The following is a 15,839-nucleotide window of genomic DNA, read 5'->3' as shown; positions in this document are numbered from 1 at the left end:
TTGAGGGCATTTAAAAGTTTATTGGATAAACATATGGATGATAATGGCATAGTGTAGGTTGGATGGCTTTTGTTTCGGTGCAACATCGTGGGCCGAAGGGCCTGTACTGCGCTGTATTGTTCTATGTTCTATGTTCTATGTTCTATGATCTCATTGAATGGCGGAGCAGGCTCGAGGGGCCAGATGGCCTACTCCTGCTCCTAGTTCTTGTGCTCTTATGTAATCCCAGGCACAGGGCCGAGTGGCCTGTTTTTTGTCATAAATTATGTTCAAGTCTTTGTCAAGGAGGGCTCCATTGTCCCAGCATAATAAAATCCCTTTGACCATTCGAATATCAGTCCGGGAACTAAGAGCTGCAAGTGTGCCGACACTGAAAATCTATGAGCAACAATCCTGTCAGGCGAAGAAACTCATGGAGTCATACTGCTTTACAGCACAGAAAGAGGCCCTTCGGCCCATCCTGCATGTGCTTGCCATCAAGCACCTATCTATTCTAAGCTCTATTTTCCAGCACTTCATCCATACCCTTGTCTGCTTTCAAACTCAAACGCTTGGAGCGCAATTCAATGTGAAAAATGCTATGTCCAGTTTTGGGTGGGTTTAGTGGGCTGTTTCTCGGTGGCTGCTGCACCAAGAAACACTCCAGTATTCAACGACACTTTGCCATTTTAGTAAGCCTCGTGGAGTTTCTCTCTGCCGAGGCCGCAATACAGTCATTTCCTGCTGGTGAACCCAGCAGGAAAGGCTCCTTGCAGATCGGGGTGTCATTCTGTCTGCCTTCCTTGATCTCCACCCCCAGCCCTTCCTTTTCTCCGATCCCCCTCCCTCCCAATCTTGAAGAAGCCCCCATGAACACCCCCTCACCGCCCCCCCCCCTTTCCAGGGCCTGATCCCTGGCAGTGCCAACCTGGCACCCAGACACCCTGGCACTTCCAGCCTGGCACCCAGGCAGCGTCCCTGCCAGTCTGTCAGTGCCAGGTGCCCGGGTGCCAGAGGGAGGACAAGGGTGCCACCCTGTCATGTCCCAGACCACCCAGAAGTCTCCAATGGCCTGGGTGAATTCCCCAGGTGTCATTGCGCCTGGTCCACGTTTGTGGAAACCAGTACTAAACAGCACCCTGGCGAGGTCTCCCAGGAACAGCTGTTAGTTCCTGGGCGCCAGATGCCAAAGCAAGTCATCTGCAGAGAGCTTAAGTTTGGGCTGGGCCCTCATGGTGATCCAAAAAGTGCTATGAGGACACTCTGAAGACTTCACTTAGGTGTATCCATATGGACTTTGAGTCCTGGGAAAAACTCACACAGCTAACTGTGCGTGGCACAACCAAATCGAAAGCAGGGCTGCCTCCTTCGAAAGGAGGCAGAGAGGAAACGCAAACAGAGGAAATGCCAAACCAGCAACTTGTCCAAAACTCAGTCATTCGCGGTACCCTGTCCTATCTGCAGCAGAACTATCCGGGAGCAGATTGCCCTTCGCAACCACCAACGGACCCGCCGGAAAGCTACCCAACACCCCAGACAATGAACATAGTCACTGTCGGCTCAATGAACAAGAAGGAGAAAACCTTTAGGTTCGACCTATTTCACAGTGTGCCGCAAATAAAATATATGGCAGTGAAATACGTAAACCGGAGCTGGGAAGTGAGGACGGCAGGTCAGTTTGACGTCCCCAAACTATGATGAATCATCACATTCAGCACATTCCCATAGGACACCTACAGTGCGGAACGAGACCATTCGGCCCATCAAGTCTGCACCGCACCTCCGAAAGAGCATCCCACCTAGGCCCAGTCCCCCGTAACCCCGCTAACCTCTGGACACAAGGGGGCAATGCAGCATGGCCAATACATCTTTTTAAAAATAAATTTAGAGTACCCAGTTCTTTTTTTCCAATTCAGGGGCAATTTAGTGTGGCTAATCCACCTACCCTGCATATCTTTGGGCGGTCGGGGAGAGATCCTTGCAGACATGGGAAGAAAGCGCAAACTCCACACAGACAGTCACCCGAGGCCAGGATTGAACCTGGGTCCCTGACGCTCTGAGGCAGCAACGCTAACCACTGTGCCACCATGCCACCAAGGCATGCCCATTATTGTTTAACAGGGTATGCTACGAATTTCTAAGCTCTGGTGGTGTGAATAAGTATTAGATTTAATTACTGCAAGCTGCACGCAAACCGCCCCGGTACATTGTGTCAACTGAACGGCAGCTTTTGGATTGCGGCCAAGGCAGAGCAGGGGAATGCAGATGTGCAGTTCGAGCCTCTCCTTCCTGTCCGACCTGTTCCAGAAAGATGCAGTTGCACTCTTCGAGAGAGCGGCTGTGAATGTCGGTACCCCACCGTCATCCTCAGGGAAAGGTAGCTGACACAAAGGAAAAGGTGCAGACTGAAAGAGAGTACAGTTGGATGTGTCACCTGAACCTGGCACCCAGCTCCAGCCCACGCCATTCCAGCTGAAACCAACCCAAGAATGGAGTAAAGGCTGCTCATGAATAACCATTATGTTACATAATGTGGTAAGTAGATTGAAGGAGTTTTGGTTGTTGGCTTGTTCCCAGAACCTGGTGTGGGACCTGCTGTGCAATTTGCAGTGTATTGGAATCACAAATTGATTCTGGATCAAGGTGTCCCCCACAACCTTCTCTCAGTCCAGGATTGCTGAGCCGTCTCTCATTTTAAGCTTGTTGCTGTTAGCTCTATGTTATAACAATAATAATAGCTTATTGTCACGAGTAGGCTTCAATGAAGTTACTGTGAAAAGCCCCTAGTCGCCACATTCCGGCGCCTGTTCAGGGAGGCTGGTACGGGAATTGAACCCACGCTGCTGGCATTAAACTGCATTACAAGCCAGCTGTTTAGCCCACTGTGCTAAACCAGCTCTCTAAAAGGTCGCGGCGGAGATCTGCCGTTTAGAGGGAGCTGCTTTCAGTGTCCTCTCCGCTGAGGGCCCGGTTGTCAGGCTGCTATCCGTGCTTTGCAGGGCCCTCCGCTGAATATAAGAGGTTTCGCTGCTATATCCCCTCCGTCCCATGCAGTTACCGACGCTTCGGCATTTCGAAAGCGACAGGGACCCCGTGCCGCAAGTCACAGCTCATCCACGGCGGGGGCACATGGAACCCGAGGCGGCTTCGCATGCCAGCCTTACCTCGAATAAATCTTTCGAACTTGGCCCTGAGGCGATGGGGCCAGATTTCATTCCTGTTGTGTTGCTGCCAAGTAACACTTGACAGGACAATACGAAGATAAAATACAATTTAGTGGCACAAATGCACAGCGCTGCACATAATTATCCCTGTTGGCAGCCATTCCCTGCGCCAAGCCGTGCCAGCAGCAACAGGTGCATCGCCCCTTTTTGTGAAGCAACAGTTAGCGCCCATGTGTTGTTCTGCTTTCAAATCCTGCCAGCAGTCAGAATGCTTTCGATCTATTTCAAGAGGCGAGCTCGCAGACTGCGATCCAACATAAAGGCGCTTGGCGCCTGACAGGAGCAGCCTGAAGAAAAAGTTACAATGGGTTGTGTCAACACTTCAAGAGGCTCTGCCATCCTCTGTGGGTAAAGTTTCCTGGCGTGCACTCTGGCAAACGGCATTAGAAGAATTTGGGTTGGCGCCCCTGCTCCCGCTAACTTACCCTGCTGGAACGGGAACGTGCGCTCGTTGAGACGAGTTCATCAGGCTTATGGGGCTGAATGTGCCCACGGGCTGTTGGGTACCCCGATGTCAGGTCCACATGGGGCCCCGCGCCAGCCCTTGCCAGCAGCGAGAGCAGTGTCACAATCTTCCCGGAGGCAGCCTCCTGATTGGCCGCTCTACAGAATCCGTGCCTCCACCCCCACCCAGGGGAGGTGAGACAGCTGGGGGGTGGGGGGCACGAGGGCACCGAAGTGTGGAAGAGCCCTCAGAACGGAACACTCAAATTAAAGATACTGGGGAGGGGAGGGGGCGTGGGAAGGTGTGATAAAGCCTTTTGAACCGGAAAGGAAGTTCCTGCTGCTGCGTGCAACTTTACCTGTCCATGTCCCTCTCATTGGTGAATGCAGCCTTGGACTCCAGTGCCACCCCTAACCCACCTCCCTGACCCTGGTCTGCCACAGGTAGGCATTAAGCGCCAGCCTCTGCTGACAGTGGGGGGTGGGGGGCAAAATCAATTTTAATCGGGTCCTTCATAATGTTAATTGGCTGTCCACCTCTTTGAAGCAAGCAGCCAATCTGTGCCCCATGCCATTCCTGGGAAATTTCACGGTGGCCGGAATCATATATAATCATAGAATTTACAGTGAAGGAGGAGGCCATTCGGCCCATCGAATCTGCACCAGCCCTTGGAAAGAGCACCCTACCTAAGCCCACACCTCCACCCTATCCCCGTAACCCAGTAATCCCACCTAACCTTTTTGGACACTAAGGGCAATTTAGCATGGCCAATCCACCCAACCTGCACATCTTTGGACTGTGGGAGGAAACCGGAGCACCCGGAGGAAACCCACACAGACATGGGGAGAATGCAAGAGGGAGCCATCCCAACCTTGCTCCCCACCTCCCCCACTGATTTCCCAGCACACTCCCCACCCACCCCCGCAGCTTCCAATCTCACTCGCCGTCCAAGCCTGCTACCACATGGCTTGGAAAATCCAGTCCTCTGGAGCAGAATATTCCGGCCTGCTTAGTCATCCAATCAGATTATGGTTGATCCACACCTCAACTCCAATTTACCCACCTTTGCTCCAAATTCCCTGACGCCAGAGGAACATAAATTCCTCATTACACTCCTGGATCACAAATGGCATTGTGGTGATATGCATCACTGTAAATACACAAGGGGTTAATGTAGGCACACTGCAACTAGATAAACACTAGAGGGCGCACCAGAGACATCATGACACACACACATTCAACCAATAGGTCAGTAAGATAGGACACGGCCAATGGGCAGTCAAGACACACCAGAGGTGACACTACCACAAGGAGGCTACCCATATAACAGGACAGGGCACACATGCTCTTTCTCTTTCCATAGGCGACACTCAGCGAGACAGTGGCAGATCAGGGAAGCATCACACCCACCGCATGGATTAGAGCAGACTGGTTAGTTAGATTGAGTTACTATAGCAAGATCAGCAGGAGAGTCGAACTCAAGTAGGAGAATTGTTCAATAAATGTGTTAAACCTATCTCCAAGCCTGAAACTTCCTTTGTCCGAGCATACATCAAGGAAGCAGCTTATGCGACATGAAGAAGCAGAACACAACAGGTATGTTAACCAGTGTTTGCAACTTGCTTTTAAAAATAAGTCTAGATTCATAATGAATCAATCGTTCTGAGTTTATTGAAATAAGCCTGGTTAAAGTTTCTTTTATTCTGGGTCCAGCAGAAGTGGAAGTAAACAATTGGGCATTTTGGCGAGTGAACATTTACACCTATGGTGCGACCTATGGAGTAGTCGGGCTAGGGAAATTGCACACTCCCCCCATCTCGATCGCATCTCAGTGCTTGATGCCCGCGAACATTGGAATTAAGGGCATTGAAATTGGGCAGGTTACAGAAAGGGCAGCCTATTCACTCTGAAAGACAGGACCAGGCAACAAAGACAGAAATCTATCCCAAAACCTTTTGATCCCCGTGTAAGGTGATAAAGAAAGAACTTATCAAATTGCACTTTATTGAATTAGTCCGTGCAGTAACGTTGTTCATTATTATATTCCCTATTCCAACAAACTTGATTTGATGTGAAACTTTAATAGAATCGTCCACCATTTTTGAGGTGGGTGTCCTGAGCCCTTGCGTGTCAACAGCCCTGTGCCAGGAAATTCTTGGTATTGGGTTAAAGAATAACTAAAGTCTCTGGATGCCTGAACCTGAGGGAATGATGTCTGATCGTAATGATAAAATGTGTTTAAATGGTGCCCCATCGATCAGAAATGTACCAAAACACTTCACGTGCAATGAGCTCCTCTGAAGGATGTAAATGTGTCGGAAGCAGTTCAGAGGTTTACTACCTGAATTGGGTAGGTCATCTTATGAGGAAAGGTTGGCCAGGCGAGACGAGCGTTTGCTGTGTAATGATATGTATATTGACCGGGATGTAAAGAGGTAACAAGTTAATGATGATGCTTCTCACCACTAGAGGGAACCACAGAACAGTCATATATATATCATGTGACTAGGGGATTCTGGGATTAGAAGATGATTAGACGATTAGGAGTTAAGAGTTAGAGAGCTGGAAAGTGTCAGGCATAGAGAGCAATTGTATACTTGAGAGTTCAGTAAGTTAGAGATAACATAGTTTTATACAATAATCTTCTACTTTAGGAATGTGAACGAATCTTATTTAGTAGTGTAATAAATTTATAGTTTTGTTCGTTAACAAAGCTTTTGTGTTCTTTATTCAACACTACGCATCCAAGCCATCCAGGTAGAATAGAGAACACGACACGCTGGAGTTCAGAAATGTAAGAGGCGATTTGATTGAAACATCCAAGATCCTGAGGGGTCTTGACGAAGGTGGATGTTGGGAGGATGTTTCCTCTTGTGGGAGAATCTAGGACGAGGGGGGGGGGGGGGGGGGGGTCACTGTTTAAAAATGAGGGGTTGCTCATTTAAAATGGAGATGGGGCGAAATTCCTTCAATCAAAGGGTCGAGGCACTTTGGGAACCCTCTTCCTAAGAGGGTGGTGGAAGCAGAGTCTTTGTATCCTTTTATGGCAGAGAGGGATAGATTCTTGGTAAACGAGGGGGGAATAGATTATGGGGGGTAGGCAGAATGCAGATTTGAGGTTACTATCAGATCAGCCATGATCTTAGTAAATGGCGGAGCAGGTTAGAGGGGCTGAATGGCCTACTCCTACTTCTTGTTCGTAGGTTTGTACGTAAAATAGGAAGCACAGCAGCCATTTTGAATTCAACAACAATATAATGGCCACCGTGGTTACAAGAAGATGGTTGGCCATAGAATCGTACAGTACAGAAGAGGCCCTTCGGCCCATCAAGTCTGCACCAACAGAAACTACTCTAAATCTACACTAATTCCACTTCCTAACATTGGGCCCATGGCCTTGAATGTTATGACATTTCAAGTGCTCCTCCAAGTACCCTTTAAAGGTTGTGAAGTTTTCTGCCTCAACTATCATCCCAGGCAGTGCATTCCAGATTCCCATCATCCTCTGGGCGAAATTTTCTTTCCTCAAATCCCCTCTAAACCTCCTGCCCCCCCCCCCCCCCCCCTCCCCCCAATTCAAGATTGCGCACCCTCGTTATTGACTCTTCAACTATCATTACAATCTTCAGCTACTTTCTGCCAGGACGCCAGGGCTTGAACTTTCCTCAAAGCTCCTCCTGTCCCGCTGCTCTGAGGAAATTCCCAGTCCTGGAGAACATTCAATGGAACCAATAACCAGGGACCTTGCCCCTTCGAACAGATTGTCAGATATAACACCCCCTCAGTGCTGCACTGGCCTATCAGCACCACTGACAGGCGAAGACCCAGGGCAGCACTTGAACCTACAACCTTCTGACACACAGAGGTGAGAATTCTATTATCCAAACTGAGCTGACGGAGACGCAATGCGGCCATAAAGAGCAGAGCACAAATCCTCAATTGCAAATAAGCACGTTTATTAATCCCAGCAGATCAAACTTGCAGTCAAAGCTCCGTGTTCTTAGCAGCAGCTGTGGGGAGAGAAGCAGATTGAACATATATAGCTGGATTCTCCATGTCCCCCAGCCTCGTTCGCTGGTGGTGGGATTCTATCCTCCCGACGCTTGTCAATGGGATTTCCCATTTAGGCCACCCCACGCTGCCGGGAAACCTGCTGGTGGGGTGCACTGCCAACGGGAAAAGTGAATCCCAACAGCTGGATGATAATAATAATAATAATAATCGCTTATTGTCACAAGTAGGCTTCAATGAAGTTACTGTGAAAAGCCCCTAGTCGCCACATTCCGCCTGCCTGTTCGGGGAGGCCGGTACGGGAATTGAACCCGCGCTGCCGGCATTGTTCTGCATTACAAGCCAGCTGTTTAGCCCACTGTGCTAAACCAGCCCCTGACTATTCCGGCTGGATTATTCCAGCCATAATAGTTACCCTGCTGCAACCATTTACTGAGTCGGTTAATTGTTTTTTGAAAATTATCCCTTTTGCCCAGTCACATCATCCTTTTACTTACACCTCCTTCTTTCTACCCTTCCCTTCTTTATTTGCCTCTCCTTTCTTGCTTTTCTCTGCCTTTGCATCGGCTCCAAAGCTGTTAATCTCTAACCTTTTACCAATCCTGATGACAACTCATAGGCCTGAAATGTTGATTCTCCACAGAAGCTGCCTAACCGGCTGGGCATTTCCATCATTTTCTTCTCTTACTTCAGGTTTCCAGCCGTCCCCCGCATTATTTTGCCTCTGTCGCAGTGTAGTTATCGACCCTGACCCCCCCCCCCCCCAAATCCACCGCCCCACCGTGCGCACAAATGCCCCGTCGCATACCAAATTATTTCCTTGCTTAGTTGGGGCATCAACAGATAGTTTTTACTGAGTTGCACAAACATTATAGGCAAAAAACCATTACGAAAAGGAGCCCGAGGGGATGTATTCAGACAGTTTTGCTCTGGGCTGGGGTGTTAACGTGCCTGGTGTTGCAGCCGGTCAGTGAGTGCTTGATGGGATCATTGAGTGAATGCCTGTCTTCAGTTAATCATTGCCAGAAGTAGGATGATAATATTGGCCATTACCAAATTCCAGCAGTCATCCCTGTGACTTTCACGGTGACGTGCGGTTAATGCCTGAATAATCCTTTGTTTTTAATGCAAAATGCTTCCTGTTCTCACCCCTTCATGGCCTGGCTCTGATTGTGATACTAGTGCTTCCTTGTCTGGATTTTCCTCACCAGAGGAAATAGTTCTCTTTCTATCCTATTGAACTTTTATCCTTTTAAACACGTCAATTAGATTACCCTTCGGTGAGACAGCAGTGCAGTGGCAATGGCCGCGATTTGCCAGCCCTGCCACAGCAGAGGCGGCAAGCCAATCAAAGGTCCATCCACTCATTTAATTGTGCTTAGCTCGTTCGAAGCCCAAGTCTCGCGGCTCATGGGGTTGTCCCCCCCCCCCACCACCGGCGGAGTCTGAGGTTGGCGGCAATCACTACTGGCCTCCGTGGAAGGAGACCAGACATGATGACCACGTTGGGGGACCCAGAGAGGCTATTGGAGCCCCTGGGTGGGGGGGGGGGGGGGGGGGGGGGGGCGGGGGGGTGACAGGGCATGGCAGTGCCCTGGCACAACCCCTGGAATCCTGGCACCCTGACATCCTGGCAGTGTCAACCCCCAGGTTGGCACAGCCTGGGTGCCAGGTTGCCATTGCCTGAGTGCCACGGGGCATGGCTGGGCTGCCAGGTGGCAGTGCCAGGGTGCCAAGGGGCGCTACCAAAGAGCAGGGCCTGAGGGGGCAGCATGGTCAAGGAGGGGGAGAATTAGTGGGGAGGGGCCTGAAAGAGTCCAGAGGAGGTTCACAAGAATGATCCCTGGAATGAAGAGCTTGTCGTATGAGGAACGGTTGAGGACTCTGGGTTTGTACTCGTTGGAGTTTAGAAGGATGAGGGGGGACCTTATTGAAACTTACAGGATACTGCGAGGCCTGGATAGAGTGGGCGTGGAGAGGATGTTTCCACTTGTTGGAAAATCTAGAACCTGAGGGCACAATCTCGGACTAAAGCGACGATCCTTTAAAACAGAAAAGAGGAGGAATTTCTTCAGCCAGAGTGTGGTGAATCTGTGGGACTCTTTGCTGTAGAAGGCCATGGAGGCCAAGTCACTGAGTGTCTTTAAGACAGAGATAGATAGTTTTTTTTTTTCTTTGTCCAATTAAGGGGCAATTTATCGTGGCCAATCCACCTAGCCTGCACATCTTTGGGTTGTGGGGGCGAAATCCACGCAAACACGGGGAGAATGTGCAAACTCCACACGGACAGTGACCCAGAGCCGGGATTGAACCTGGGACCTCGGCGCCGTGAGGCAGCAGTGCTATCCACTGTGTCACCATGCTGCCCAAGGGATAGATAGGTTCTTGATTAATAAGGGTATCAGGGGTTATGGGGAGAAGGCAGGAGAATGGGGATGAGACAAGTATCAGCCTGATTGAATGACAGAGCAGACTCGATGGGCCGAGTGGCCTAATTCTACTCCTATGTCTTATGGTCTTACGAAAGAGAGGGCATGAAGTGAGGGCCTGAAGGGGAGCATGAAGTGGTGGTACAAAGGGGTGGGCATGAAGGAGTGGGCCTTCGGTGACCCCATAGCTGGGTGTCGGTCACGGTGGGGGGGGGGGGGGGTCTGCTGCCGAGTAGGCGGGAGACTGTAGGGTTGTCTGGGGATTGGGGCGCACTTCAAAACCAAGTGCCCTGATCTCTGAGGAGATGGTCTTTCTGGAGTCTTTAGGCTCCCAATCCAAAACAAATTCTAAGTACGAGATCCTTCAGTGAGAATCTCCCCAAGCTCCAAACAAATTGCTGAGGGCGGGATTCTCTGGCCTCCCGGTCGCCTGTTTCCCGGTGGCAAGAGCTGGCGCGCCAGTCACTGGCAGCGGGATTCTCTGCTCCCACTGCTGTCAATGGGACTTCCCGTTGAAGCCCCCCTACGCCTTCGGGAAACCCACGGCCGGAGGTGTGCTTCCAGCGGACCAGAGATTCCCACTGCCAGGACAACGGGGCTGGCGGGAGGGACGGAGAATCCCGCCCTTAGTCATTTTGGGAAAATTCCGCCTCACATGTCCAATGAGCACAGGCCCAACCTACTCACTCTCTCCTCATAAGGAAATCCCTCCATACCCAGGACCAACTTCGCGAACCTTCTCTGGACTGCCTCCAATGCCAGTCTATCTTTCCTTAGATAAGGAGACCGAAACTGCTCACAGTATTGCAGGTATCCCAGCATCAATATATATTTCCTGAGATCTGGTGCTCTGGAGTGCAGCTCTTCAGACGGTGTTTGAGCAGGGCTCTCTGCAACTGAAGCATCATTTCCTCACATTTGAATTCCAATCCCTTGAGGCAACACCAAGCATTTTATTGAAGATATTTAAGGTGATTAAAGGGTTTGACAGGAAAGTTGGAGCAAAACTATTTCCTCTCCTGGTAGAGTCCAGAACCAAGCGGGAAGAACCTTAAAATTAGAGCAAGGCCGCCACAGGGTGATAACAGGAAGAATTGTTTCACACAAAGGGGAGGTGTGATGAATGTCAGAATTTCAGACACATTGTATTATGGGTATTTGGTGCAGTAAGAGTTAAAGGCCTGGATTAGTGTGTATGACTGCTGCAGTAGTTTTTGAAGAATCCTGGTAGAAAGGTTTTGGGAGCCAGAGGTGAAATTAAGGCATCATAAAAAGATCGGGCTAATGGAGTTTTGTTTGGATTTGGGAGTTCCCTGTGGAGTTAATTAGATAGATTGTGTTTCAGCTGGGTAGATGATGTAATTAATGGGAGGAGCGAAGGTAGCAGGCATTTTGCGGAAAAGCATTTTAGTTGAATTTTAGATGGGGAGCAAAAGTCAAGCATTTGCTCTCACTGCGGTTCAGTTAAAGAATTGACTGGAGACGTACCAGAAGCAGAATTCGCTCGAGAACAGGATCGGCGGTTGCAACAGTGAGTTGAGACAGACAGAAGTTTGCAGTTGGTGCTGGAGATGGAAGTCAAATCACAAAGACGGTTTCTGAAGACTTCAGCTAGAAATCTTGCATTGCTCTGACAAGAATCAGGTCTATCTCTTACAACAGTCTCAAAGTCGAGTATCCAATCACCTCTGTACAGCAGGTATGCCTGAGTGCTAACTGTATTTGAAAGTGGATTGAGAGCTGAGATGGCTTTGTTGTTTGATTGGGAATAAAGATAGCAGTTAAGGGTTACTGTATCACTGTATTGAATAGAATTGTTTAAGGGGTAATTGGTAGCTATTTTCATGTGTGATGTTTTTTTTAATTTTTTTGTTTTTTAAAAAATAATTTTTATTCAAATTTTCACAAAATATCAACAACAAAATATAGAAAGATAAGAACAACCCCCCCCCCCCCCTCATATACATAAATAATAAATTAACAGCCTTCATCAACACAGAGGCAAATATACACGCCCCCTCAAGAAAAACAAACCCCCCCCCCCCCCCGGGTTGCTGTTGCTGCTGACCATCTTCTACCGTTCTGCCAGGAAGTCTAGGAACGGTTGCCACCGCCTGAAGAAACCTTGCACCAATCCCCTTAAGGCAAATTTCACCCTCTCCAATTTAATAAACCCCGCCATATCGTTGATCCAGGATTCCACCTCCAGGCTGAGTTTGATTTGTTGACCACCAGGAAGGCGGAGGCGCAGTGGAGGGAGGTGCAGGGGGCGGTATATGAATACGGAGAAAAGGCGAGCCGGATGCTGGCGCACCAGCTTCAGAAGCGAGAGGCAGCTAGTGAGATCGGGGGAGTTAGGGATGGAGGAGGGTGCATGGTGCAAAGTGCGGTGGGTATCAATGGGGTCTTCAGGGATTTCTACGAGGAACTGTACCGGTCTGAGCCCTCACTGGAGGAGGGAGGGATGGGTCGCTTCCTGGACCTGCTGAGGTTTCCGAGGGTGGAGGAGGGGTGCCGGTTGGGTTGGAGGAGTTGGTCAAAGAGATAGGGAAGATGCAGGCGGGGAAGGCACCGGGGCCGGATGGGGTCCCGTTTGAATTTTACAAGAAGTATTCGGACCTGCTGGGCCCGCTGTTGGTAAGGACCTTCAACGAGGCAAGGGAAGGGGGGGCTCTGCCCCCGATGATGGCTAGAGCGCTGATTTCCTTGATCCTGAAGCGGGACAAGGATCCCCTACAGGGTGGGTCATATAGGCTGATCTCAATCCTAAATGTAGATGCAAAGTTGCTGGCAAAGATTTTAGCCATGAGGATAGAGGACTGTGTGCTGCAGGTCATACACAAGGATCAGATGGGGTTCGTGAAAGGGAGGCGGTTGAATACTAATGTATGGAGGCTCTTGAATGTTATAATGATGCCGGCGATGGAAGGGGAGGTGGCGATAGTGGCGGCGATGGATGCGGAGAAGGCCTTTGATAGGGTGGAATGGGGGTACCTGTGGGAGGTGTTGAAAAGGTTTGGGTTCAGGGAGGGGTTCGTCAGGTGGGTGAGGCTGCTATATGAGGCCCCGGTGGCGAGTGTGGCCACGAACAGAAGAAGGTCAGAGTATTTCTGGCTACACTGGGGGACGAGGCAGGGGTCCCCCCTGTCCCCCCTGCTCTTTGCACTGGAGATTGAACCCCTGGCCATGGCGTTGAGGGAGTCGAGGAACTGGAGAGGGCTGGTGCGAGGTGGGGAGGAGCATCGGGTGTCACTCTGCGGATGATTTGCTGCTATATGTGGCGGACCCAGTGGGGGGAATGCCGGAGGTGATGAGGATCCTTAGAGAGTTTGGAGATTTCTCCGGGTACAAGCTTAATATGGGGAAGAGCGAGTTGTTCGTGGTGCACCCAGGGGACCAGGAGAAAGGGATTGGTGAGCTCCCACTAAAAAGGGCGGAGAGGAGTTTCAGGTACCTGGGGGTCCAGGTGGCTAGGAGCTGGGGGGCCCTACATAAGCTTAACTTCATGTGTGATGTTAAAGATATTTTAATACTGAGTTAATAATAAAGTTTGTTTTAACACACCACATCTCTGTTTTGTGTGAGATCACTCCTGGAGCGAGGTATCCTTCCCTCCCTGTCTTACAAAACTAAAATAAAATATTTGGGTTTCTGTCCAATATCCGAGCCAGCGTTGTGGTCTGGTTCGGGATTGTAATAGGAGTGGAAATCAGGAGCGCTCTTGCCACCGCCTCCGCTCCTCCCCCCCCACTAAAAAACATTTGAGGTTTGATTGAAAATTTCTAAATTGAGATTGACAGATTTTTGTTAGACAAGGAAGGGTGCTCAGGATTATATGCCAAGGCAGAGAAATGACGTTAAGATACAGATTGGCAAGATCCGAAGTGATGACAGAACAGGCTCAAACGGTTGCATGCCCTGCTCCTGTTCCTATTCGCTTTTTGATTATTACGTGCACTACCTATTAGTGATCTGGGTGGCTGGAGGTCTAAATCCTGCAGGTCCTCCACCATTCCTGGCCAACATTTTGAACATCTTCCAATTTGCCTTTCATGGATTCAGAGTCGAAGGCCCCACGACGAACCCTGAGGGTCCAGGTACCCCAGCACCAATGGCTCCGGCGCTTTGAGGAATTACTTCAAAGCGAAGCAGCTCGCCCAGATGAAAGTGATGCAAATGCCACTTTGAAAATGTTATTGCACCCAGCATGTAACTCAGTGGGAGAGGCTGGCGATTCCTGGATGTATCTCCTGTGCCTGTGTTACTAATGGGCACTCTGACAACTAGAATAGCAACCTACAGGGCACCGCTACGCAGGCATGAACCACTTTTCTCTGCCCGAGTCGAGATAATCGGGAACGTTTTCACCAAAAGCTTCTCAACGCCGAATCAATTTAAATGTTCAAGACTGAGGTCAATCAATTTTTGTGAGGTGAAAATATAAAGGGATGTGAAAGAAAGGCAGGTAACAGGAATTAAAGCACAGATCTGTTGTATTTTGTATGTTCAGTCGTTCTGGGTAAAACTTGCACTGTTGAACATATAATGTTTATTGATAAGACAAACTAAGTACTTATATAGAGGGTAGATATACAAGCTGTGAATTGAGCTAACTCCATGCTTGCTTCCACGCAGGTCTCTGTTCAGTCCACAACTGACTCTAGTCTCTGGTCATGTGTCTCTTTACATCACTCTATAGGAGCCGGCCCAATTCTATCAGGAGGTAGAAGTGCTCACCCCCACACTGGAGGCAGCAAGACTGAGAGTGCTGTGGGAAGGCTAGCTACCCGCCCACGCTACCCTCTTATCCCACACTGGTAAAACTAGCCAGAAATGGGAATGGGGGGGGGGGGGGGGGGGGGGGGAATTCCGCCTCCCATTTTTAAAGGTCTCCCGACTATATGAAAATCCAGGCCCTAATCTCTGCTGCCTAGCCTTTCACAGGCCATAATTTTGTTCTTTCCCCATGCCCCCACTTTTCCCTGCCTCTGAAATTGCCTAAAATCTGTTACATCGCTGACATGAACAAATTCTGATAAAAGATTATTGACCTGAAGTGTTAACCCTGGCTCTCACTCTGCAGATGCTGTCAGACCTGCAGAGTATTTCCAACATTTTCTCTTTTTACTTCAGATCCGCAGCATTAGGTCTTTGCAATAATGCGCATCCACATGCTGGCCAGAGTATATATGGACGGCTGAACCCTGAGCCCATAAGGGCAGGCTAGTTCTGGGCCCATATGGGTGGCTAGCAGGCTCGAAACGTGGCCCACCTGGGAAGCTGAGCGTTCAGTACAGCTATGGCCAGAAACAATGGTGGCCCACGCCATTGGCGACTAAAAGCACCTCCTGGGCAACATCCGCTCCTCCAGAGGCAGAAGCTGTCTGTTCAGATCACAACATTTCCCATTCTGCCAGCAGCCATAACATAGAGTGGATATTATATTGTCCAGTGCTCTCGAGGGATCTGATCCATTACAGACATAAAGGGGCTGGTTTAGCGCAGTGGGCTAAACAGCTGGCTTGTAATGCAGAACAAGACCAGCAGCGCGGGTTCAATTCCCGTTCCAGCCTCCCCGAACAGGTGCTGGAATGTGGCGACTAGGGGCTTTTCACAGTAACTTCATTGACGCCTACTTGTGACAATAAGCGATTATTATTATAACATTCCATGGTTAGGCCGCTCCTCACAGTTGCAGTTATACAGAGAGCTTGATGTTTTGCAGCATGAACGGCAATGGGGTATCCGTGT

The 15,839-nt window shown here is 49.7% G+C and overlaps 1 protein-coding gene across 9 annotated transcripts in view; it reads left to right on the top strand.

Annotated features, from left to right (window-relative positions):
• Positions 1 to 15,839, top strand: part of LOC140386893 (rap1 GTPase-activating protein 2-like) — a 618,530-nt gene that overhangs the window by 503,029 nt on the left and 99,662 nt on the right. The window lies entirely within an intron of this gene.

Source organism: Scyliorhinus torazame, chromosome 12, assembly GCF_047496885.1.
Source record: "Scyliorhinus torazame isolate Kashiwa2021f chromosome 12, sScyTor2.1, whole genome shotgun sequence".
Classification (NCBI taxonomy): Eukaryota; Metazoa; Chordata; class Chondrichthyes; order Carcharhiniformes; family Scyliorhinidae; genus Scyliorhinus; species Scyliorhinus torazame.
The sequence above is the reverse complement of the archived record's forward strand: the minus strand, read 5'-3'. Positions and strand labels throughout refer to the sequence as shown.